Below are 27,167 nucleotides of genomic sequence, written 5' to 3' on the forward strand. Positions count from 1 at the left end.
CTGATGCCTCAATTCAAACCACTCTGATAGGGATATTGTAAATAACCCACATCGATGGAGAATTCTTCATAGATATACCGGGGCGGCACGGTAGCACAGTGGTTAGCACTGCTGCTTCACAGCTCCAGGGATCTGGGTTCGATTCCTGGCTTGGGTCACTGTCTGTGTGGAGTTTGCACGTTCTTCCTGTGTCTGCGTGGGTTTCCTCCGGGTGCTCCGGTTTCCTCCCACAGTCCAAAGATGTGCGGGTTAGGTTGATTGGCTATGCTAAAATTGCCCCTTAGTGTCCTGAGATGCGTAGGTTAGAGAGATCAGTGGGTGGGATATGGGGGTAGGGCCTGGGTGGGATTGTGGTCGGTGCAGACTCGATGGGCCAGATGGCCTCTTTCTGCACTGTAGGGTTTCTAATAATTCTAATATGTGCTGTACGTTACAGCTGTGTGGATGCCAGCAAATTAATAGCAGTCAGCCAAATGATTATATATTTGATCTTTTGTATTCACGTGCTCAGACAGTGACAAAAATGATGGCAAAGATCATCATGGTAAGCACAGATGAAGGAGCCCACACTATTTCACTTTTATTCAAATCTATAGCTCCCTCCCCTTCATTACTTCATCCAACTGCCCTATTACAGACGGCAGAATTTTGGCCTTCATAATCCGAGCCTATTCCAGATTTTTAAATATAAATTTACGGGATGTGGGCTTCACTGGCCAGGCCAGCATTTATTGTCCATCCCTAATTGCTCTTGGGGAGGTGGTGATGAGTTGCCTTCTTAAACAGCTGCAGTCCACGTGATGGGTAGATACACCCACAGTGCTGTTAGGGAGGTAGTTCCAGGATTTGACCCAGCAACAGTGAAGGGACAGCTACATATTTCCAAGTCAGGATTGTGAGTGGCTTCGGGGAAAATTCCAGGTGGCAGTATTCCCATGTGTCTGCTGCCCTTGTCCTTCTAGATGGCAGTGGTCATGTGTTTGGAAGGTATTGCCCGAAGAGCCTTGGTGAGTTCCTGCAATACATCTTGCAGATGGTAGACACTACTACTATTGAGTGTCAGTGGTGGAGGGAGTGTGTTTGTGGAAGGGGTGGCAATCATGCTGCTGCTTTGTCCTCATTGGTATCAAGATTTTTGAATGTTTTTGGAGTTGCATTCATCCAGACAAGGGGAGAGTACTTCACTACACTCCTAACTTATGCCTTGTAGATGGTAGACAGGCTTTTAGGAGTCAGGAGGTGAGTTGCTTGCTGCAGGATTCATAGTCTCTGATCTGCTCTTGTATTTTATATGGTTAGTCCAGTTCAGTTTTTGATCAATGGTGACCTCCCCAATCTCCTCCAGGATGTTGATAATGGGGATTTCAGTGATGATGGCTAGATTCTCTCTTGTTGGAGGTGGGCATTGCCTGGCACTAGTGTGGCACAATTGCTACTTGCCACTATTAGCTGAAGCCTGAATACTTCTGCATTTGGACATGGGCTGTTTCAATATCTGAGGAGTGGAGAATAATGCTGAACATCAGTGAATATCCCCACTTCTGACCTTATAATGGAAAGAAGATCATTGATGAAGCAGCCAAAGATGGTTGGACCTAGGATATCATGAGGAACTCCTGCAATGATGTCCTGCAGCTGAGATGATTGACCTCCAGTCACCATTAGCAGCAGTGCTTTCCCCCGATATCCATTGATTACAGTTTTGTTGGGGTTCCTCGATGCCACATTCGATCAAATGCTGCTTTGTCCAAAACCAGCTCAGGAAGTAAAAGCTGCCAGACTACCCATCTGGCATGGGACTCCCACTGCTGTGGGTAAAACAGCAGTAGGCGGGTAGTGGGATGAAACCCTGAAGTGGTCACTTGAGGGCATCCAAGGAGGAGGCCTGATGACTCTCATGCCCACCAAAAAATGGGAGACAGGTCAAGCGGGTGGGTAAGTAAGATGTACCGCAGGAACTCACCAAGGCTCCTCAGGCAGTGCCTTCCAAACCCATGACAACTACCATTTAGAAGGACAAGGGCAGGATACACATGGGAATACTGTCACCTGGAATTCCCCCCCTCCCCCACCCCCAAGCCACTCACCACACTGACTTGGAAATGTATAGCTGTCCCTTCACTGTCACTGGGTCAAATCCCTCCCTAACAGCACTGTGGGTGCATCTACCCACCACATGGGCTGCAGCTGGTCAGGCAGGCCACCATCTCTGCCTTCAAACCCACAACCAGGAAACCAAAAATCATTGATCAACATCTTACATTCTATTCATTACATTACTTATCTCTGATTCTCTCTTCAATATAAAGAGACTTCTCCAACTTTGCTTTACAATTCCTCCCTCTAACACAATGGACAACAAACTTCATAAAATCACACTCCCGACGTGGAGCTCGGCTTACCAGGAATCTACATTGTCATGTCCAGAAGACGTGAAGGAAAATATACATCCATGTCAACATGGCTACTTCATAAAATTATTGTTTTGTTTTTAAAATGGTTAAAGGCATTACCCTGATTACCCTGACATACCTGGAACACGCACCCCCTACCCCTGGTGACTGCCAAAAAATCAAATTCAAAGAAATGCACCAACAGCCTTTACATTTAAAAGCCAGGACTCTGGCCAACGGATATGGTATGGCTGCAAGGACAAAAAGGACCCTGACTCTGTTTAATCTCTCAAAATTCCAGAGGTAGACAAATAAATCATGTATCCAACATCCAGGAGAAGTGGGAGGTGTGGTGAACCATTGTTGGTTCCCACTAGGTAGTGCTGAGCCAGGGTCTGGCCAGTACTATGAGTCTGTATATATGTTACTGTTGGGGTTAGGGTTGGGCTGTTCTACATGTTACTGTTGGGGTTAGGGTTGGGCTGTTCTACCTGTAATATAGTTCTTGTGGTACATCCCAGTCGGGCTCCGCCTCCTGGGAGAGGTATAAAGGTCACTGCTCTGTCTGGGACCCTTTAGTCTGGGATCGTGTATTATATATGGTAGCTCTATTGTTGTAGTCAATAAAAGCCTTTATTTCCCCGAGTACCTCTAGCCTCGTGAGTTATATCGCGCATCAGGAGGTATGTCACATGATCTCCCCAAGCTGCTAGAACCTGTAATATTGCCGTGTGCAACTGAACTCGGGCATCGGCCATTTTGCCACTCAACAGATAGCAGCAGGCAGAGTTCTGTCCAGGTAAATTTCCTGGCCCTCATCAACACTGAACTGTTGGAAATATCGGAACTCCTGTATCGGCCGCTATAAGACTATAAGAGGAGAAATCAGGGCTGCTTAAATCAATCCCCTTCTTGTCTGTAACAATGTTAAGAAGTCCTAGGAACCTGCAATTAATTCCCATTTACCTTTCCACTTTGGCAAGTCCACCCAACAGCAAGCCTCGAGGATTAGCAATCAACGAAGAAAACAGAATGCGTCAGAGTTTTACAGCAAAAAGAGGCCCTTTGGCCCATTGTATCTGTGTCAGCCATCAAGCACCTATCTATTCTAATCCCATTTTCCAGCACTTTGGCTGTAGCGTTGTATGCTATGGCATTTCAAGTGCTCGTCCAAATGCTTCTTAAATGTACCAAATCACTGGAGTGGAATAAGTCCGCACCTTGTATACTGCACTTAATTCTCACAACTGTGGGGAAAAGAAAACCTCCAAGCCCTGGAAGCATTTCACAGAAGAGCTAAGACAATCTTCATTATCACTTGTACATCAGCCTTAAATAGATTGTTTATTTTTAAATGTTTTCTCCGCGTCTCAACTATATTTAATCTCATCTGCCATAATTGTCTCTACTACAGATTTTGCCTGTGTCTTTCTCCAGTACTTCAGCTATTTTATCAAACCGACTGCATTCCCAATTCTCAACCTTGTACCTTCTGGTCAATTTGTATTTCTTTACTGAATTGAGGCAGTTTATGTAGGTTAGAAACATTTTGATACATTTTGGTGGGAAGAATGAGGAGGGACATGTTAAATGATACAATTTTCATGGAATCAGAATTTTACAACGCAGAAACAGACCTTTCCAAGTTTGTGCTGCTTGTAAAATAACAATCCAGCCTAAACCCACTTTCCAACCTTTGTAAGTTTGTAGCTTTGTAGGTTAGAGCACACAGGCACACACACACACACATATGCACACACACACAAAACACGAACACATATGCACACAGAGGCACACATGTGCACACACAGAGACACACATATACAGACACACATACACACATACACAAACACACATACACAAAGACACACACAGAGATGCAGAGACTCACGCACACAAAGATGCAGATGCACAGGCACATATGCGCATGGGGCACTGCCAGGGTGGGTTCCTCTGTGGAGATCCATGGGATGGTGGTCCCCAGGACTAGAATGCATCTTCCAGAAACCTTTTTTCCCCGTGTGTATGTTTTGGAATTTAGCCAACTGGGCATCGAGTTCAGTTTTTTTCTTGACATTTCATGCATTTGTATTACTCTAAGATACTTAACAGATCTCGCATAACCTACATCATACAAGCCTCAAATCCTGACTGCTATGCTACTCACAGTTACCAGTTCATTTCCTTAATTCTTATTTTCCAGATTGAAGCCCATCCCATCACCCCAAACCCCCACTTAAACCAAATGCTCACCTTCTGTCACATAATCTGATAGCATCTCCCTCAACCTTTCATAGTTCAAATTGTCTCTTACTTGGAGTCTAACTTAGTTTTTGTTTGCGAGATTCTGCCTGATGAGTTACTCAGGGATCCATGGACGAGGATTTGCTCACTCCCTTTGGAAGGATTGTTCACTTGGCACACTAATCCTGAGGGACACCATTTTGTGACTTGCAGGGCCCACCTATCTTCAGGATTCTACTAACACTGCCTTTAAGCTGGCTGCCAAACTAATCAGTGAGGTTGCAATGGGTGGGGTATTTTAACAGAGAAATTTCTCTTCCTCTGTTCAGTTCCCTGTGACAGAAACAAGACATCACTGTGGACTAGGGAAGAATGCCTTTGAAGATAAAGTAATAAGAATTCTCAATGCTGATGTATTGTGAGAGGTCACACAACACCAGGTTATAGAACAAAGAACAAAGAAAATTACAGCACAGGAACAGGCCCTTCAGCCCTCCAAGCCTGCACTGCCTGACTTAACTAAAACCCCCTACCCTTCCGGGGACCATATCCCTCTATTCCCATCCTATTCATGTATTTGTCGAGACGCCCCTTAAAAGTCACTATCGTATCCGCTTCCACTACCTCCCCCAGCAACGAGTTCCAGGCATCCACTGCTCTCTGTGTAAAAAATCTGCCTTGTACGTCTCCTTTAAACATTGCCCCTCGCACCTTAAACCTGTGCCCCCTAGTAATTGACTCTTCCACATTGGGAAAAAGCTTCTGACTATCCACTCTGTCCATGCCTCTCATAATCTTGTAGATTTCTATCAGGTCGCCCCTCAACCTCCGTTGTTCCAGTGAGAAAAAACCAAGTTTCTCCAACCTCTCCTCATAGCTAATGCCCTCCATACCAGGCAACATCCTGGTAAATCTTTTCTGTACCCCTCCAAAACCTCCACATCCTTCTGGTAGTGTGGCGACCAGAATTGAACACTATATTCCAAGTGCGGCCTAACTAAGGTTCTATGAAGGTCACACGATTTGAAATCACAAGCTTTCGGAGCACTGCCCACTTCACCTGACGAAGGTGCAGCGTTCCCAAAGCTTGTGATTTCAAATAAATCTGTTGGACGATAACCTTGTGTCATGTGACCTCTCGTCTTGTCCACCCCAGTCCAACACTAACATCTCCACATCCTGATATATTGTTGCATTTCTATATTAGTCCTTACATTTAATATATATAAAAATGATTCTGGCAGAGAAATGACTTTGTGATTGCTTTCTCATCTACAATGTAAGGCAAAAAAAAAATTCCTATTCACCTACAGCTATGCTCTGGAGATTTCATTTGCCAGCCCAATTAATACCAGCCCTGCACCACTGCAGCCAAATTCCCTGTAGTGAAATGCTGCAAAATGATGTTGATACTGACATTAGCAGAATAGCGCAACATCATTCATTTTTCTGACACTGTTCTACCTCAAGGCTTTAGATTCTTTTTAACTCTGGTAGGAAAAGACTCTTCTGAAATCTCTCTTTGTCAAGAAGATAAAATCCACCTTTAAAATGTTTTCGGTGGACAAACCACCAGACTGACCGATCGACCAAGTGAGGCTGACTGACCGAGTGAGCAAGCAAGGACGTCTGAATGTCTGACTGAGCAAGGCCGATTGACCAATGGAGCGAGCAAGGCCAACTGAACTCGAAACGTCAGCTCTTTTCTCTCCTTACAGATGCTGCCAGGTCTGCTGAGATTTTCCAGTATTTTCTCTTCTCTTTTGGTGACAATGATACCATTGTAGAGGCAGCACTGAAACTTAAATCACAAAGGCAGAAATCACCAAAATAGGTTCTCCCTTGCTCCCTGAATCAAAATGATTTTCCCACTGTTTGAGACATAGTTACCTTCTCCTGATATCAAGCAAAGACTAGCCAGGAAAATTTAAAAGCAACTGTCCACATGCAACTCTTAAGCAGTTCACTGTTAGCCCAATGTTGCCACTGACATCCAAATTCACTCTACTGTCTGAACAGGCTTTCATTTGTTCAAAGTTAGTTTTAAGCACTTTCATATCAGCTTGGTATGCTGCTCAAAGCTATCAGAACTTTCACAAGACATCATTCCCTGTCACTTTAAGAGATGAATTCAGAGTGAAAGAAATGGTACAGTATAATTATGGGAATCCTTATAAAATGAATAGGCATAGTATGATACCACCTGATAGAATGATATGTTGACCCTCAGAATAGGGTATCAACTGACATGGTGAACAAAGAAACACTTCCACCGAATATCCCATTGAACTCACAAGGGCGATCTTACCAAAGAATTCTAAGTGGCAAATGAGCATGAAAACGGGAGAAAATTGTGCCCATTTTTTCGGCGAGAGGAAAATTCGAATCTTATCACACTTCAAAACAAAATGAGGCAAAGTGTGATTCTCGCCAGTAGGGGGAGCGCATTGAGTCTATCCACGATAGGAAGCTGGCTGATGACTGCTAGAGGTCGCTATTGCACATGTGCCTTGTCTCTCAATGCGCCATGTACAATAATGCATAGGGAGATTGTCACTCCCCCAAACATCGCCTCCCGTGCCCCCCCAAGTCCCCACCAATCATGCCTCCCCCCTCCCAATTGCACCCCCCATCACCAACCAATCAACCGAAACAATGAGCTAGTCAGTTCACCCTAAAATCTTTATTGAGGTTAAAAAACATTCAAGGACCATGAAGCTTAGCTTGCTGGAATTCTAATTACCCTTAAAACATTCAAGCAGCCCTTTTACTCAACACTTGCTGAAATACTGATCATTTGCTACAACAAAACACAAAGCTTATGGTTTGAACTCTTTTCATACCCATTGCAAGGTGAAGCAAGTCGATCAGGCTCCCTGCCAGCTGGGTTGTCTTCTTCTCCAAGTCCTGGACTCAGGGTACCTTAATTTGTGTGTTGGCTGCTCCTGAAGGTCAGCGGTGCCAATGTCTCTGATGTTCCTTCTTTCATCCAGGTCCTGCTGATGCCTAGTCATGATGCACAAACACACCTGGCCCAAGTTCTATTGTCTCATTAAGACTTAAACTCATTCATAGAAATAAAAAGGATATTCCTATTTGACTAGGTTAGGTTAATCAAGATCCCATTGCCCCCTGGAACACTCCTGTCTGATCAGCTATTAACCAATTATGGAGTCTGGCCTCTTTGTTTATTATTCTTCCTGTTTTCATGTTTGTGCAAAGTTGACCTCTTTTCCCATCATGCTGTTATAGACATGTTGCTGTTGGTCCATATGTCCACAAATGTTTCTTTTCTCCCTCTCGGGAAAAGACACGTAAACAGTTCTCAACAGCCAGGGACTGGGGTGAAACAAAGATAATAGGCAAGGAGATTGGTGGTCTGATGTTGAGGTCTCCTGACACAGACTTTCATTTTTGTATTCTTGAGTTCATAGAAAGAATCATAGAAACCCTACAGTGTGGAAAGAGGCCATTCGGCCCAATGAGACTACGCCGACAACAATCCCACCCAGGCCCTATCCCCGTAACCCCACATATAAACCCTGCTAGTCCCCCTGACACTAAGGGACAATTGAGCATGGCCAATCAACCTGACCTGCACATCTTTGGATTATGGGAGGAAAATGGAGCACTCAGAAGGAACCCACGCAGACACGAGGAGAACATGCAGACTCCAATCAGACAGTGACCCAAGGCTGGAGTTGAACCCGGATCCCTGGCGCTGTGAGGCACCAGTGCTAACCACTGTGCTGCCGTATGGGACAGGGTCTGCACTCTTATCAAGACAAATGTCTGGCACAAGGTCACGCAGCATTCACAAGACAAACTGCAAGATGATCTCGAGTGATGGATGGGAATAGTGTTTACCTTGGGTGCCTGTCCTTTTGCCATTTGACTGGTGGGATTGAATAAGTGATTGACAGGAGGTAAATTACCAGGTCCTAGAAATTTAGTATAATAACGGGCACTCAGAGAGAAAGGGGGCAGTTCCTTATCAACCACAGAAGCCTTTCTAACTTCCCAACCCCTAGATCAGCTTGGGAGGATAGAAAACAAAAGAGAAGAAGGCTGGAAACAGAACAGACATGGGCCATATGTTTTTCTTTTCTGTCCATTTAGCTGATAGAAACATAGGAATTAGGAGCTGAAGTAGGCAAATTCAACCCTTCGAGCTTGCTCCGCCATTCAATCAGATCATGGTTGATCTCTCCCTGGTCTCAAGTCCACCTCCCCACCTGTTCCCCATACCCTCCTATCCCTTTTTTTATTAGGAATATATCTATCTCCTTCTTGAAACTATTCAATGATTCAGACTCCACCGCGCTATGGGGCAGCGAGTTCCACAAATTCACCACCCTCTGCGAGAAGCACTTCCTCCTCATCTCAATTTTAAATCTACTGCCTCTCAACTTAAACCTGTGACCTCTTGTTCTAGATTGCCCCATAAGAGGAAACATTTGGTCTACAATTACTCTATCAAACCCTTTTAAAGTTTTATATACCTCGATCGGATCCCCTCTCATCCTTCCAAACTCCAGTGAGTATAGACCCAAACTCTTTAATCTCGCCTCATACATCAACCCTTTCGTCCCCAGAATCAACCTGGTGAACCTCCACTGAACTGCCTCCAATGCCACCACATCCTTCCTCAAATAAGGAGACCAAAACTGGACACAATACTCCAGATGTGGTCTCAACAATACCTCTAGTTTTCTACTGCAGTCCCTTTGCAATAAATGCCAACATCCCATTTACCCTTTTTATTACATCATCATAGGTAAATTGGTGCTTCTTAATAAATTACTTTATTTATCTGCCTGACCCCCTTTCTTGGGTAAACTGCTACCTAAGCCTTACAAAGGGAGAGACAACAATATGCCAAAAGTAGCTGGAAAGACATGAACGCAGGCAGTTTGGAAGAGGCTGTGCTCAGTTTATTGAGTCCCAAACCACCACACTCAAAGAACATCCAGCCCATATGTAAAATATCAGAAAGTTTATAATAATCTGTGTGATTATTGAAAATCAATAATTTCTCTCATGAAAATCTTAATAGAGATTGCCAGAAAAATATCTAATAAGCACAATATTTTAATTGAAAGCTACTGCAAAGGTCCCAAAAAGGCCTTCATTAAGTGGTTAATTGCTTTGTGGGGTTTCCCTTATTCGCATTCTAAATGGATGTAAAGGTGCAAAGAATAAAAGGGAGCAAAGCCTGCAGGATTATGCCAGATGTTCAGTGTTGCTTGCAGTTTAAATCTGGGGGTCTCAATTAAGATAAGGTACAACATGGATTAAAGGACAATGCAAAATGCAACAAACTGTGGCCCTTAGGAAATGAGCCTGAAGAAGGGAACGGGTTAATGAGCTTTGTAATACTTAAAGATTTGTGCAAAGCATTGCAAGACTTGTTCGTGTAACCTTAACCTTGTATACTAGCTAAACAGACCGTAGCTGTTGAGACAGGAGGAAGAATATTGAGACAACAGAGGAACAACATGGCGGCCTTGAGACTGCCGCGATTACACGAGCTACGCAAGGAAGAAACCGCTGAGGCAGCAGTAATCACATGATGAATGGCGAACAATGACAGGTAGCTTGAAGAACTGCGGACGTGACTAAGGGCGGGAACAATAAATGTATAAATATCTGCTTTTACTTGTACTCGGGGAGAAGTCTGGTGAACCGCTTTTAGGTGCCAGGTTTCTCCCAAAAGCTTTTGTAATAAAGCCACTGTACTTTGGCTCACTAACTTGTACCGAGGTATCATTTTACCTACAACAAAATTGGCGTCACGAACAGGATTCTGTTTACGGGCCCGGTTGAATGGCCACAACCGGGGTTCCGAGATAGAACACCGAACCTAGTAGAGTGGATCAAACGACAGTAGGTGATCACCTGTGATGAGAGAATGTGAGAGTGAAAGTGAATACGGACAAGGAGGCAATTGACTCTAACACGCAGCCTTAGTCCGATTGTTCAGAGGGGAAATCCCCCACGCGATGGTCAGGACCCTGAAGTGGGTGTAGAGTCTGGAAAAAGGTTGCCTGGGGTGTGATGTTCAGACGGGAGTGAAAGGAAAAAATTTGAACTGTCTAAGTGACCATTCAGAATAAAGGTCGGCCTGGTGTCAGCGGGACACCGGGGGGGGTCCTGATCAAACCCCAAGACCGGTGTTGCCGGACTCCGATAAGAACGACCTAGGAGTGGGAGAGCGAGAGGGGAGAATAGAAGACTCCAGGTGGTGAGTATAATCTTATCAATATTATGGCACGATCACAAAGACAGTGGGGACCCCCGGGATCCTTGATAAACGAATATATGACTGAAAGGGAGAAACTCATTAAACAGATGATAAAAGGAGGGTGGGATTCATCCCACCCGCTAGACCAACAATGGAAATGGTTGGAAAAGGAAAAGAAAGACAGAACTAAGAAAATTGGAATTCTGTTAGTTCACCAATTGGCCGGGTTAATTGAACAGGTCTCAGTCTCAAGTAAGAAATGGGCTGATGACAAAGACAAGATCAAAATGTTGGAATCACACAATAGAGTACTAGAAAAGAGAAACCAACTCTTCGAGGACCCCAGCTGGGGATCCTTGCCTCCTTATCCTGGCAGGCCGGCCGTAAAACCCACGGCACCCATAGGAGACTTTGACCCCAATGAAGAAAAGGTCCACGATCTCGCCCCCATAACTCGGGGCGGGATGTTACAGGTTCCCTCGGCCCGATATCATGCCTTTACCCCAGGGGAAAGACAACAAGTTTTGGCACCACTGGGCAGGCTCCAGCCCCGGAGTGGCAATAGCAAACTCTGGGCAGAACTGGACACCATTTGGGTTGGACACCAGTTACACTTGCGAGATATACATCAGTTGGTGCGTGCCGCCTGCCCACAGGACAAATGGAGACTGATGGGTGATGGATCGGACCAACAGGATCCCGCCCTCCGGCCCCGGTTTGATTACCGGGACGGGAGGTGGACGTTCGCGGCAGAGTTAAACTCCGAGCTCGATGCAATGGTGGAACCGTTTAATCGGTTTAAGGCAGAGGTCCAGCGAGTCTTGGGCAACACACCAACCAACTGGTCTAGAATTACAAACACTGAACAACAAAGGGGTGAAGGAGCCTCCGAATTCGGGGAGTGACTGTTCAGAGTATACCAAGAATGCTCAGGAATGCCTGAACCTGCCCGAACAGATGGGGCGTTCATCCAGACATTTAAAGATGGGCTGTCACCAGCTCATCAAAAAATCCTTAAAATGGGGATTATCAGTGCCTGGGATTATGATGAATTAGTAGAATGGGCATCTGGAATTAGGGACGGGCCAGACGAAAAACCATATCCACGAATAAAACGGGAAAATGTCAGTGTTACCAATGGGGATGCTAGACCGAAAGGTACTTAGTTCTTTACGCAGAGAGTGGTTGGGGTGTGGAATGGACTGCCTGCAGTGATAGTGAAGTCAGACACTTTAGGAACATTTAAGCGGTTATTGGATAGGCACATGGAGCACACCAGGATGATAGAGAGTGGGATAGCTTGATCTTGGTTTCAGATAAAGATCGGCACAACATCGTGGGCCGAAGGGCCTGTTCTGTGCTGTACTGTTCTATGTTCTATGTACCTGTCACAATTGCGGAAAACTAGGCCACTTCGCCCGAGATTGTAGGGCTCCAAAGGGAGGCAAAAGAAAGGCCAATTTTGTAATAAGGAGGGCCACACCGAGGCCACCTGCTGGAGCAAACACGGCAGACGTGGTCAAGTTCTTTCCCTGCCCACCCCCAACCCCCCCCCCCCGAGGAGGGTGGGAACTGACATGGGGCAGCCCCCGCAAGCCTGGTCGACAGGGAGGGTGGGATCTACGTGTCTGCACTAGTAGGGGGCAGACAATGTGAAATGTTGGTGGACACAGGAGCCTCCATATCTATCACTGACCTACCCTTCCCCACAACTAATAAAATGATCTATGTAAGAGGAATTAACGGACAGAAAACCCCTGCTTACTTAAGCGAAACCACCCTAGTAGAAATTAATAACCTGTATATACCTGTGCGATTTTATGTATGTAAAAATAATGAAGGAACTATTATGGAAAATGACCTAATGAAAGAATATGAAGTCTTAATAGACTGCGGGGAGGGTGAATTGATTTGGCCCCGCCCCAACAGGAGAAAGGACAGAGTCGGAACATATGTAAACCATTTAGGAATCGTCCATGCAGTATCTGCAACGGGACGCGACTGGAAGTTAGAAGGTAATGGATTTGGCGCCATCTGCGCCTCTGTCCCCGGGGTATGGGCAGAAACGAGACTAGATACTGGATTAATCAAAATTGACCCCATAGTAGTGGAAGGCCCAGAACACAAACCACATCGACAATACCCGATTAAGCCTGAAGCCAAAAAGGCAGTCGAGGAAATTGTGAAGGGATTGGTAAAAAAGGGGATCCTGCGGGAAGCCACTCGCACCACCAATTCCCCAACTTGGCCGGTGCCTAAACCGGATGGGAGCTATAGATTAACCATTGATTATACAGCTTTAAATAAAGTAACCCCTAAACTACACCCCATCGTGGCCAGCCCCTCCACCATTTTAAACAGGTTGTCACCAACCCATGAGATCTTTACGGTATTAGATATTGCCAACGGGTTTTGGTCCATTCCCTTGAACTCCAATTCACAAGATAAATTTGCCTTTACCGTGGGCGATAAGTAGTACACATGGACGAGGCTCCCTCAGGGATTCCACAATAGTCCGGCCATATTTCACCGGGTAATGAGTAAGATATTGGAACAAGTGGAACTCCCGAAAGGGAGCACAATTCTGCAGTATGTAGATGACATCTTGATAGCTTCTGAAACTAGAGCAGAACATCAGATGGCGCTATACTCGGTTTTGAAGCACCTAGAAGAGCGAGGGCTCAAGGCAAGTCCAAAGAAGGCCCAAGTAGATAAAGCGCAGGTGTTATATTTGGGACACTTGATATCCCAAGGGACCAAGGAGATGCCCGTAGATAGGAAAACAGCCATACAACAAATGCCAAGGCCAGACACCGTCCAAGGTGTAAGGAAGGTTTTGGGATTGTTTAATTGCAGCCGCAACTTTATACCAGAATTCGCCAAACTAGCCGAGCCAATACAAAGGCTAGTGAAGGGGGGAAAACCCGCTCTCGAAACTGTGGAGTGGGGGTCAGAACAGAAAGAGGCATACAGTAAACTAAAAGCAGGATTGATGTCGGCCCCGGGACTTGGGCTACCAGACGCTAGTAAGGATTTTCATATCTATTGCAGTGATGAAGGAGGGTTTTACTTGGCGGTAGTGACCCAAACTCATGGGGACAAACAGCGGCCAGAGGGATATTACTCTACAGCAAAGGGCCCCGTAGTGACCGGATTACCCCGGTGTATAGCCGCGCTAGATTGCGCAGCATGGGCGGTAAAGGTTAGCGAGCCCATCGTAATGATGGGAAATATCGTCTTGCACACCAAACGCACCTTGGTAGAAATGCTAAATACAGGAAAATGACGGTCCGTCTCAAATATGAGAAGGGTGAAGTGGGAGGCGGTACTTCTTCCTCCCACAAAGTCCATCACCATTGTACGGGACATGAGGGAAAACCCCGCCGACGGAATGTTGGGTGAAGGAAAACCACATACGTGCGGAAATGCAGATGAAGAGATAGAGGAAAGTAGAATAAAGGATGTGTCCCTGGAGGCCCCGGAAGGGATCTTATTTGTAGATGGGTCACAGAAGTACATAGACGGGTCACCGCGAACGGGATGGGCGGTGGTAAACGCAGACTTACAAGTGGTCCGAGCAGGAAGAATAGAGGGAGGTATGTCAGCCAAGTGGTGGAGCTGGTAGCCCTGACCCAGGCTTTTAGTGGGGCAGCGGGAAAAAGGGTCAACAGTTACACCAACAGTAGATATGCATTCGGAATTGTGTGTGACTATATGACTGTTTGGGGGAGAAGGGGATTTGGGGTCACAACGGGAGGCACTCCAATTAAACATAGGCAGATAATAGCAGCCTTACTGGAGGCCAGAGAGCTCCCATCGGAAGCTGCGGTATTGAAGGTAAAGGCACACCAACAGGAACCAGACAAGCAAAGTCCTGAGTGGCATATTTTTAAGGGGACCCAGGCAGCCGACAACGCGGCACGATCTGCCTTAGAAAGAGGGGAAGTGCAGGTCTTGCCGGCCACCTCGGCGAAAGTCAAACCCCCAATGGACATCTCACAGCTACATGCTGATACACCCGAAGAAGAACTTGCGAGGTGGAAAGCTCAAGGAGCTACACCTGATGAAAAAGGTGTATGGAGATTAAATGATAAAGTCCTAGCGCCAGAATGTATCCAGCATACTCTGATGCAATTACATCATGGACTAGCGCGTGTGGAAAGGGATGCCATGATGACCAGTATGGGGGAGGAGTGGTGGTGGAAAGGAATGGGGCGGGACATTGCCCGGTACTGTCATCGGTGCGTAACCTGTGCCCAGTATAACCCAGGGAGGCCCGTAAAAATTAAGATGGGGCACCAGCCTCGCCCTAAGGGCCCCTGGGAACATTTACAAATTGACTTTACAGGGCCTCTCCCACAGTCACACGAGAGAACCTACTGCCTGGTGATAATTGACCAATTCACCAGAGGCATTCCTGGCTAAAGACTGTTCAGCCACCACTATGGTGAGAATATTAGCTGAGGAAGTTATCCCAAGGTGGGGGGTACCTTTGCAAGTAGATTCCGATCAAGGCACACACTTTACAGGGAAGATAGTAAAAACCATATGTCAATTGATGGGGATAAAACAGAAATTTCACCCTACCACCCTCAAAGTTCGGGAATGGTGGAACGTATGAATAGGACACTTAAGACCTCCCTGGCGAAGGCCATGCAGGACTCGGGGAAAAGATGGACAGAGGTATTACCCACCATATTAATGAAACTCAGAGCCACTACGAATCGAACTACTGGGCTGACACCATATGAGCCAATGACCGGGAGGGCTATGCAACTGCCCGAGTCCATCATTACAGGAGGGGCAGATGTAGGCCCATTACGGGACAGGATTAGACGATGTGTCTTAGAATTAAGCGCCCAATTAAAAGATATGCGGAGAACAGTCCGGGACAAACAAATAGCGATAGACGAGCAAAATGAACCAGAACAGATCCCTGAGGTACCCCTGCAGGCAGTAAAGTTATGGTAAAAACATTACCCGGAAAATCTGGGTTCGCCCCCAAATGGAATGGCCCATATGAGGTTATCATCAGTGGAGTCACCTGTGCCTGCATAGATAGGGCATCCTGAAACCCATTGTACAAAGAACCCCCAGCTTTTGTCGCGACACGACGGACTTCCTACAGAAACTCGGCACACATGGAGCAGTTGAACCAGGAGCACTCCTCGTCACAATGGATGTCTCGGCACTCTACACCAGCATCCCCCATGACGATGGCATTGCTGCAACGTCCTCAGTGCTCAGTGCTCAGCGCCAACAACTGCCAGTTTCCAGATGCAATTTTACATCTCATCCGCTTCATCCTGGACCACAATATCTTCACCTTCAACAACCAGTTCTTTATCCAGACACACGGAACAGCCATGGGGACCAAATTTGCACCTCAATATGCCAACATCTTCATGCACAAGTTCGAACAAGACTTCTTCACCGCACGGGACCTTCAACCGATGCTATACACTAGATACATCGATGACATTTTCTTCCTTTGGACTCATGGTGAACAATCACTGAAACAACTCTATGATGACATCAACAAGTTCCATCCTACCATCAGACTCACCATAGACTACTCTCCGGAATCGGTTGCATTCTTGGACACACGCATCTCCATTAAGGACGGTCACCTCAGCACCTCACTGTACCGCAAGCCCACAGATAACCTCACGATGCTCCACTTCTCCAGCTTCCACCCTAAACACGTTAAAGAAGCCATCCCCTACGGACAAGCCCTCCGTATACATAGGATCTGCTCAGATGAGGAGGATCGCAACAGACACCTCCAGACGCTGAAAGATGCCCTCATAAGAACAGGATATGGCCCTCGACTCATTGATCAACAGTTCCAACGCGCCACAGCGAAAAACCGCACCGACCTCCTCAGAAGACAAACACGGGACACAGTGGACAGAGTACCCTTCGTTGTCCAGTACTTCCCCGGAGTGGAGAAGCTACGGCATCTCCTCCGGAGCCTTCAACATGTCATTGATGAAGACGAACATCTCACCAAGGCCATCCCCACACCCCCACTTCTTGCCTTCAAACAACCGCACAACCTCAAACAGACCATTGTCCGCAGCAAACTACCCAGCCTTCAGGAGAACAGTGACCATGACACCACACAACCCTGCCACAGCAACCTCTGCAAGACGTGCCGGATCATCGACACAGATGCCATCATCTCACGTGAGAACACCATCCACCAGGTACACGGTACATACTCTTGCAACTCGGCCAACGTTGTCTACCTGATACGCTGCAAGAAAGGATGTCCCGAGACATGGTACATTGGGGAAATTATGCAGACGCTGCGACAACGGATGAATGAACACCGCTCGACAATCACCAGGCAAGACTGTTCTCTTCCTGTTGGGGAGCACTTCAGCGGTCACGGGCATTCGGCCTCTGATATTCGGGTAAGCATTCTCCAAAGCGGCCTTCGTGACACACGACGGCGCAGAGTCGCTGAGCAGAAACTGATAGCCAAGTTCCGCACACACAAGGACGGCCTCAACCGGGATATTGGGTTCATGTCACACTATTTGTAACCCCCACAGTTGCCTGGGCCTGCAGAGTTTCACTGGCTGTCTTGTCTGGAGACAATACACATCTTTTTAGCCTGTCTTGATGCTCTCTCCACTCACGTTGTTTTGTTTCTTAAAGACTTGATTAGTTGTAAGTATTCGCATTCCAACCATTATTCATGTAAATTGAGTTTGTGTCTTTATATGCTCTGTTTGTGAACAGAATTCCCACTCACCTGAAGAAGGGGCTTGGAGCTCCGAAAGCTTGTGTGGCTTTTGCTACCAAATAAACCTGTTGGACTTTAACCTGCTGTTGTTAAACTTCTTACTGTGTTTACCCCAGTCCAACGCCGGCATCTCCACATCCTGCATAGATATGCAAGGCAGGGGCATCTGGAAACATTGGACTCAGTTGAAAGAATACGCTGGCACCAATGTGCTCAGTTACGTGAGATGGCTGATCTCCAAGCAAGCTGAATGGGTTCGGGGGAAGTTGCATGAGGGCGGTATAGCCTTTAAACCATTGTATAACGGTCGTGTGGGTTATTATAGGATGCTTCTCTTGCTGCTTCTCACGACCCTGGCCCTGTCAGCCGCAGAGGGAGAGTATAGATGGAATTGTGAGGGCTTAGGGACAGAGCACCGTAAACATCTCTGTAACGATGACTCTGTCTATTGTAACCACCCGACACATGGGATAGGCCCCTGGAAGATAACCCGTAGGGACCGCTACTCAGGATCCCTTAACCGTACCACGTTGCCAACCCTGTTGGAGGGGCGAGGTGATTGGGAACTTCCATGCAATGTAACCTGGTGCGGCTGGAGTTTCCGGTGTTTAACACGGAGTTGGGGGTAAGGTGTTGACATGTATTGGGGATTGGATATCAAACAGGAAGCAGAGAGTTGGAATAAATGGGTGCTTTTCTGGTTGGCAGTTGGTGACCAGTGGCGTGCCGCAGGGATCGGTGCTGGGGCCTCAACTGTTTACCATTTACATCGATGATCTGGAGGAGGGGACTGAGTGTAGGGTATCGAAGTTTGCTGATGACACGAAGATGAGTGGGAAAGCGAATTGCGTGGAGGACGCGGAAAGTCTTCAGAGAGATTTAGATAGGCTGAGTGAGTGGGCGAGGATCTGGCAGATGGAATATAACGTTGGCAAATGTGAGGTTATCCACTTTGGAAGAAATAATAGTAAATTGGAATATTATTTAAATGGAGAAAAATTACATCATGCTACTGTGCAGAGGGACCTGGGGGTCCTTGTGCATGAATCGCAAAAACTCAGTCTGCAGGTGCAGCAGGTGATCAAGAAGGCGAATGGAATGTTGGCCTTTATCGCGAGGGGGATAGAATATAAAAGCTGCAACTATACAAGGCACTGGTGAGGCCGCAACTGGAGAACTGTGTGCAGTTTTGATCCCCTTATTTGCAAAAGGATATATTGGCCTTGGAGGGAGGTTGATACCGGAGATGAGGGGTGTAGCTTATGAGGAGAGATTGAACAAATTGGGTCTGTACTCGTTGGAGTTTAGAAGGCTGAGGGGTGATCTTATAGAGACATATAAGATAATGAAGGGGCTGGATAGGGTAGAGGCAGAGAGATTCTTTCCACTTAGAAGGGAAACCAGAACTAGAGGGCACAGCCTCAAAATAAGTGGGGGCCGGTTCAGAACAGAGTTGAGGGGGAACTTCTTCTCTCAGAGGATAGTGAATCTCTGGAATTCTCTGCCCATTGAAGTGGTGGAGGCTACCTCGTTGAATATGTTTAAGTCATGGGTAGATAGATTTCTGATCAATAAGGGAATTAAGGGATATGGGGAGCAGGCGGGTAAGTGGAAATGATTCGCTTCAGATCAGCCATGATCTTGTTGAATGGCGGGGCAGGCTCGAGGGGCTAGATGGCCTACTCCTGCTCCTATTTCTTATGTTCTTAATTGAGGAACCAGGGGGGACCTGTGCCCAGCAAAGGCAGAGGATTCAGGAGGATGAGTACCTCAGCAAGAGACTTGGCCGATCCACGCGGTCATTGCACCAGTCCTCTAGAAACACCTTTATGTATATGTCTTACCTGTATGCATCGCAATCAAATCTGAGCAAGTGCTGGGTTTGCTCGCACATTCCCACGCACGGAGGCGGGGGGGGGGGGGGGGGGGGGGGGGGGAGGGGAGGGGGGGGCGGGGGGGGGGAGGGGGGGGCGGGGGGGGAGGGGGGGGTGGGGGGGGGGAGGGGGGGGCGGGGGGGGGGCGGGGGGGGGGGGGAGGGTGGGGGCGGGGGGGGGGGGAGGGAGGGGGGGGGCGGGGGGGGGGGGTGGGGGGGGGCGGGGGTGGGGGGGGGGGGCGGGGGCGGCGGGGAACCTTTATTCCCTATCCCTTTGAATGAGAAAAAAAGTTAAATGGTTGTTAAAGCAAAACGGAATGGATGAGGGGGACGGTTAGAGGTGACGGAACTTATACGTATAACACCATAAGGGAGGCTAATAGTAATGGACGCGTAGTCTCGTCAGGAAGTTCATGTCAAAACACAGTTAATATTACCAAGATAGAGAAAGATCAAGGCTTGGATAGTTGTAATCTAACTTCCTTCTGCAGTAGTTACCAACCTTTTTATAATCGATCAAAAGCCCCACCCCACTTTGTTCTCGTAAACAAGCAGAAAGGATCTATATGCATTACTAGGAGTGGTGCTAAATCAGCGGGTTGGAGTAATTGTACCCAGATTCTGAATATTACCACACCTACCATGTCCAACCAACTGATACTCCTCACAAACTGCTCAGGAAAGTCTATTAATGCCACCGCGCCATGGTCAGTACAACATCCTATTGCATATAATGGAACATACTTTGTATGCGGAAATAAGGCCTATCTGTGGCTTCCCCAGAATTGGTCTGGATCATGCTACCTAGCATATGTGGTGCCCTATATTCACCATTACACCGACTTACGAGACCACCCCGAGATACACCTGCTCAGGGCCAAGCGAGCCATTCGTGAGACAGAACAGTTCTTCATGATAGCCTACCCACCTTATGGGATGGCAAAAGCAGCACAGGAACTTATACGAATGGCCTCGACCCTGGAGAGAATTGCAAATGAGACTAGAGATGGGTTCGAAGAGGCGAGCACGGCCATATCTGAGATATCAGCAGAGGTTGTAGCTATTCAGACCACTGTGTTACAGAACCGATTGGCACTCGATTACATGTTAGCCTCCCAAGGAGGTACATGAGCCATAATTGGCTCAGAATGCTGCACGTATATTCCAGATGCTTCAGAAAATATAACTCGCTTGGCAGATCATATTAAACACGTCGTGAAGACAATACAAGATGAGGGGAACCAATATCGTGATTATAACCCTCCGGGATGGCTGGGGCAATGGGTCGGGTCGTGGGGCTCATACCGGATGCATGGATTGATTGTATTAATTGTGATTGTTATCGCTTGCTGTGTTTGTATGACATTATTGAACACCTGTTGTAAAACAGTAACAGCCCGGGTTATACTGGGTTCAAGTGTACAGGCAGAGGGGGCAGACCTCCTAACAAAGGAGCTGGGCCCATATGCTGGTAACATTTGGTTCTAAATTGGTCATGGGGCCATGCTTGGGCACGGCCCCAACCAAAAGGGGGGACTGAAGAAGGGAACGGGTTAATGAACTTTGTAATACTTAAAGATTTGTGCAAAGCATTGCAAGACTTGTTCGTGCAACCTTAACCTTGTATGCTAGCTAAACAGACCCCAGCTGTTGAGACAGGAGGAACAATATTGAGACAACAGAGGAACAACACGGCGGCCTTGAGACTGCCGCAATTACACGAGCTACGCAAGGAAGAAACCGCTAAGGCAGCAGTAATCACATAATGAATGGCGAACAATGACAGACAGCTTGAAGAACTGCGGATGTGACCAAGGGCGGGAACATTATAAATGTATAAATATCTGCTTTTACTTGTACTCGGGGAGAAGTCTGGTGAACCACTTTTAGGTGCCAGGTTTCTCCCAAAAGCTTTTGTAATAAAGCCACTGTACTTTGACTCACTAACTTGTACCGAGGTATCATTTTACCTACAACAGGCCCCTGGACCTTCTTATCAATTTCTTTAATCCCCTGAGTGAAAAAGCTAAGCCAACAAATGAGGCTGTTGAATCTGTCCCTTCACACAAAATGTTTTGAATCATTTCCAAGTCATGTAATAACATACTGGCTGATTCAATGATCTGGAATTCTAAGCTGGGGATGTATTTCACTGCAAACACATTTTGCGGAATGGTTGGCACACTGACTGTCATTTTTTAAAAATTGTTAAAGCAATTAGATGGTAATAATGGGATTTTTATCCATGATTTTCTAAGATGAGAGTTCTGCACCATGGAATCACGTTTGGTAATAATTCGGGTCTTTCTTTCTGTTACATGAAGATAGCAGTTGATTAGAATTAGGGAGAAAGTAAAAACAGGCAGAGAACAAATAATTTTGAAACAAATTAAATAAAACTGTATGGCCGGAATCTTACCACTGTTCACACCGGTGGGATTTTCCCATCCCGCTGCAGTGAACGGAGATTCGGCTGGCCGCCAAATTCTCCGACCTCCTTGTAGCGGGAAGGTGGCGTGAACGAGCGGTAAGATCGTGCCCCATATATTTTCTGAAGAATATTTTGAGGAACTCTGTAGTAATGGACAGGATAATACAATCAGAATAACAGGAATGCTATCTACGCTCACTGTTGCTAAAGAGTAAATTGGACAGCAACTTTGACTCCGGATATGTAGAGCTAAACCTGGAAATCAGCAAGTCGCTGTCTTGTTTATCTTGCTCTCCCACAAACTTAGCTACACCAGAAACTTGCTGAGGGATTCAGCATTTATATACATGAAGAACATTAAGTTAGGTACTTACCAGATGCCCATTAAACATGCCAGATAAAGTTAGGATCAATCTATTCAAGAGCAAGTGAATTTTGAATGGTGGGAAAAGTCTTAATATTTTTAGTACTAAAAACCTCCTTCACATTTTAACAACGGTTGCGAATTTTACAGAAGTAAATCTTTTTTTCACTTCTTTCTGTCTCTTCACTCTCTCTTCTCAAAATTCTAATTTTCTTTCTCTCTCTGTATTTCCATTTCCGTACATTTTACATTGAATTAAATACTCTGCTCCGATTCTCCCCCCAAAGAAACCGAACATCAGAGAGAGTGCCCGATGTTAAAAGGAGGTTGCTGCTGGGAGGTGCAACTGCATGGAATTGCAGCTAACTCATCGCCACCCCCCAATCATTGGCCACTTAAGGGCCCAAATTGGGGCAAGGGCGGGCTGACCAAGCTAGGCCTCGTCTGTTCCCATGTAAAGTTTGGGTTGGGCGGACGAGCGCCTGCTGAGAAATGCATCCAAGATATTTTATGACCCTCCCCCACCTACAAACCCGCTGGTGAGTTAATTCTACCCCTGGTTTAGACTCTGGATGCCTCAGTCTGGCTCTTCATTCTGAATGGTTGGAGACACAAGCTGTTCCTTGTTTTGTTCTAGAACTTTGTTAGATGTGGGGGGAAAAAAATCCCAGATAGATAAAGAAAGCTTTGGTGGACATCTATGCAGTCAAAAAGTTTCAATAGTATATTGATGGACAACATTTTACAATAGTTTTGGTCCACAAGCTATTTTTAGGTCTATTCAGTGAAGATAAACCTGTGCCGCCAATTGCTTCTGCAAAGATGTAGATATGAGCTCTCTTGTCAGCACTGTATAGTTATACGTTTCAGCATCACCCTGGGACACAGGTACCACATGCAGATTCACTCAACCGGTTGCCCTTGCCACAGACAGTAGCATCACCACCAGTTCCCCAAGAGATAGTACTGGCGAAACATCTGATAGAGACTTTGCCAGCCTCTGCTAAGCACATATGATGTGGACAGAAAGAGACCCTGTGTTGTTGAATGTTAAAAAGATGGTAATGCAAGGGAGGCAATGTGAAAAGTCAGAGTTGCTTAAACCCTACCAACATAGAAGGACAGAGATAACTTGTGAAGACAGGGTGTTGCTGTGAAGGTTATAGACTGACCCCAGGGTAGATGACTTTTATTACAGGAACTGCACAACTCCCATCCAGGACAAAGCAGGCTGAAGGCCCCAGCCAGATGTTATGTGTGGTGGCCGGACATTGATATAAAATAAAGTAAAGTTTCTTAGTTTATCACAAGTAGGCTTACATTAACACTGCAATGAAGTTACTGTGAAAATCCCCGAGTCGCCACACTCCGGCGCTTGTTCGGGTACACTGAGGGAGAATTTAGCGTGGCCAATCCACCTAACCAGCACGACTTTCGGACTGTGGGAGGAAACCGGAGCACCCGGAGGAAACCAATGCAGACATGGGGAGAACATGCAAACTCCGCACAGATAGTGACTCAAGCCGAGAATCGAACCCGGGTCCCTAGCGCTGTGAGACCATAAGACCATAAGACCATAAGACATAGGAGCGGAAGTAAGGCCATTCGGCCCATCGAGTCCACTCCACCATTCAATCATGGTTGATTTCAACTCCATTTACCCGCTCTCTCCCCATAGCCCTTAATTCCTCGAGAAATCAAGAATTTATCAATTTCTGTCTTGAAGACGCTCAACGTCTCGGCCTCCACAGCCCTCTGTGGCAATGAATTCCACAGACCTACCACTCTCTGGCTGAAGAAATTTCTCCTCATCTCTGTTCTAAAGTGACTCCCTTTTATTCTAAGGCTGTGCCCCCGCGTCCTTGTCTCCCCTGCTAATGGAAACAACTTCCCTACGTCCATCCTATCTAAGCCGTTCATTATCTTGTAAGTTTCTATTAGATCGCCCCTCAACCTCCTAAACTCCAATGAATATAATCCCACGATCCTCAGACGTTCATCGTATGTCAGGCCTACCATTCCTGGGATCATCCATGTGAATCTCCGCTGGACCCGCTCCAGTGCCAGTATGTCCTTCCTGAGGTGTGGGGCCCAAAATTGCTCACAGTACTCCAAATGGGGCCTAACCAGTGCTTTATAGAGCCTCAGAAGTACATCCCTGCTTTTGTATTCCAAGCCTCTTGAGATAAATGACAACATTACATTTGCAGTGCTAACCACTGTGCCACCATGCCAATATGTCATGGAGATACATGGCTGTTATCTCAAGAAATGTACTTTGTCTACAATTCCTGCTGCCTTGGAAAAGCAGCCAGCATTATCAATGACCCACACACCCTGGGCATACTCTCTTCCACCTTCTTCCATCGGGAAAAGGATAGAAAAGTCTGAGAACACATACCAACTGACTCAAGAGCAGCTTCTTCCCTGCTGCCATCAGACTTTTGAATGGATCTATCCTTTATTAAGCTGATCTTTCTCTACACCCTATCTGTAACTGCAGCACTATAATCTGCACCCTCTCCTTTCCTTCTCCCCTATGTACTCTATGAATGGTATGCCTTGCCTGTATAGTGCACAAGAAATAATACTTTTCATTGTATCCTAATACATGTGACAATGATAACTGAAATCACAACAAAATCTGAGGAAGAGAGCAGTGATGGACACAGGGGATCAACAGGCAAGCCCTGCCATGAGTTCAAAGATGCCAGGATTGGTTACCAGGATTCTGATTGGAAACAAGAGCCCTAAGCAATCAATGGTTACGGTAACTGAGGAGTCAGCAGCTACCAAGGAGGAGCTAGACTCCAGATTGCTGAGTTTGTCTTCTGCATCCATCTGGCCTTCTTCAAATTTTGAAGAGGCTACCAACCACAGAACTGAAGGGTTCGGAGTCCGGGGACACCAGGGACAAGCTAAACTTATAATGAGGTTTTTCCTGGGATATTCCCTTGCCCTTTAATAAAAAAAAGCTTCCCTCTGCGAATGATGTTCCTTGCTTCCTTCACAGGTGAAGTTGTGTGGTAGCATGGCCCCTTATAGGAACCGTTCCCAGAGGGCCATGCGATTGGGCCAGACCCTATGGATTGTCGATGTGGGAAGCTGAGCCAATCAGGAGCAAGCATGTGTATCCCAGGTTGGGGAAGTCCCGTAGTTGGAAGCTTGTGTGGTCGCATAGTTGCCTTCTCAATATGGCACCCGGACATGATCGTGGAATACGTGCAATCCAGGCCTGGCCAGCCACAGAATACAGCGTAAAACACCTGGGTGCGTAATTAATGAGGTCAGGGATGGAAGATTTGACGTGTTTTCCCACCAGCCTCTGCAGCGGGAAACACTCCACATTCCTTCCCACACTGTGGGACTTAGGGCCCAATTCACCGACCTCATCAGACAGTCCACGGGAATCCCAGTGAGCCGGTGAATGGGGCATCGGCATAAATTAGGATTGCCGACGCGCCTGAGAGCTCTCGGGATTCACCCAACCCGCCCCGCCGGCCCTGATCGGCATCCCACCCAGAGCTGGTGGCAACACATTTGACAGGTAATTCAACCGCCTCCCACCATTCACTCAGCCCCCTTCCCCCTTTGGTCCCTCACTCAACCCCCCCTCCCCTCAAGGCACATTGGTCCCGAAGGATAATTGAGGGGTTAGGTCCAGTGGCTATTGTCCCTCTGTCGCTGCCAGGCTGCAGAGGACGGTTCCCTCAAGGGCCCTGGGTGTTGGGTGGGCTTTGGCTGGGGGCAAGGTGTTGACCTCACCACTCACCGCCAAAATGGGTGTGGGAGTCGGATCACTTTCATGCCTGAGTGGTATGGGGTTTTGGGCTACCAATTATTTGTGGGCGGGGGGCTGTGGATGCCCCTCTTTGTTAAGGGGTTGGCGGTGCTCCCCTGGTCAGTTGGGGGGAGGGACACCATTTATTTTTTTGTGAGGAGGGGAGCCTGTCTCGAAGTGCGGAGATTGGGGAGCCCTTTAAAAATGGCGGCTCAGTCTCTGAAGTGCGGGGCTCGAAATGAGCTTATTTGCATCTTTCAGGTGGCTGAATCACACCTGACAGATGTTGCCAGTGCTAACGGGAAACACTCTTGTTTATCCACCTGAGTGGGCACTTAGTCCCAAAATGAGAGAATCGGACCCTTAATGGGAAATCTTTCATTTCTCTTAATATTACTGTTGTGCGAGGTGTCCCTATAAAAACTCACCTTCATCACTTGAAGACTCACAATGTCGCGAATGTTATACTTGCATGATAACTTCATACCCACTGCTGTATCTCTTTTCAGCTCCACTAATTAACAACAGGAGAATAGTGGAGTCTTGCATAATTTCATGATTATGATTCTGACCTAAGCAGTTTGAGGAGGTGGTAGTCGAGTGGTATTATCGCTAGATTATTAATCCAGAAACTCAGCTAATGTTCTGGGGATCTGGGTTCGAATCCCACCACGGCAGATGTTGGAATTTGAATTCAATGAAAAATATCTGGAATTATGAATCTACTGATGACCATGAAACCAGAGGACGGTTCCCTCAAGGGCCCTGGGTGTTGGGTGGGCTTTGGCTGGGGGCAAGGTGTTGACCTCACCACTCACCGCCAAAAGCCCATCTGGTTCACAAATGTCCTTTAGGGAGGGAAATCTGCCGTCCTTACCTGGTCTGGCCTACACGTGACTCCAGATCCACAGCAATGTGGTTGACTCTCAACTGCCTTCGGGCAGCTAGGGATGGGCAATAAATGCTGGCCAGCCAAAAGTGCCTACATCCCACAAATGAATACAAAAAAGGGAAAAAGAGGTTCTTTTTAAAGCAGATAATGTCTTGTCTCATCAACAGAAGAAAATAAATTATGTTCGAAAG

The sequence above is a fragment of the Mustelus asterias genome, chromosome 20, assembly GCF_964213995.1.
Source record: "Mustelus asterias chromosome 20, sMusAst1.hap1.1, whole genome shotgun sequence".
In the NCBI taxonomy this organism is placed as follows: domain Eukaryota; kingdom Metazoa; phylum Chordata; class Chondrichthyes; order Carcharhiniformes; family Triakidae; genus Mustelus; species Mustelus asterias.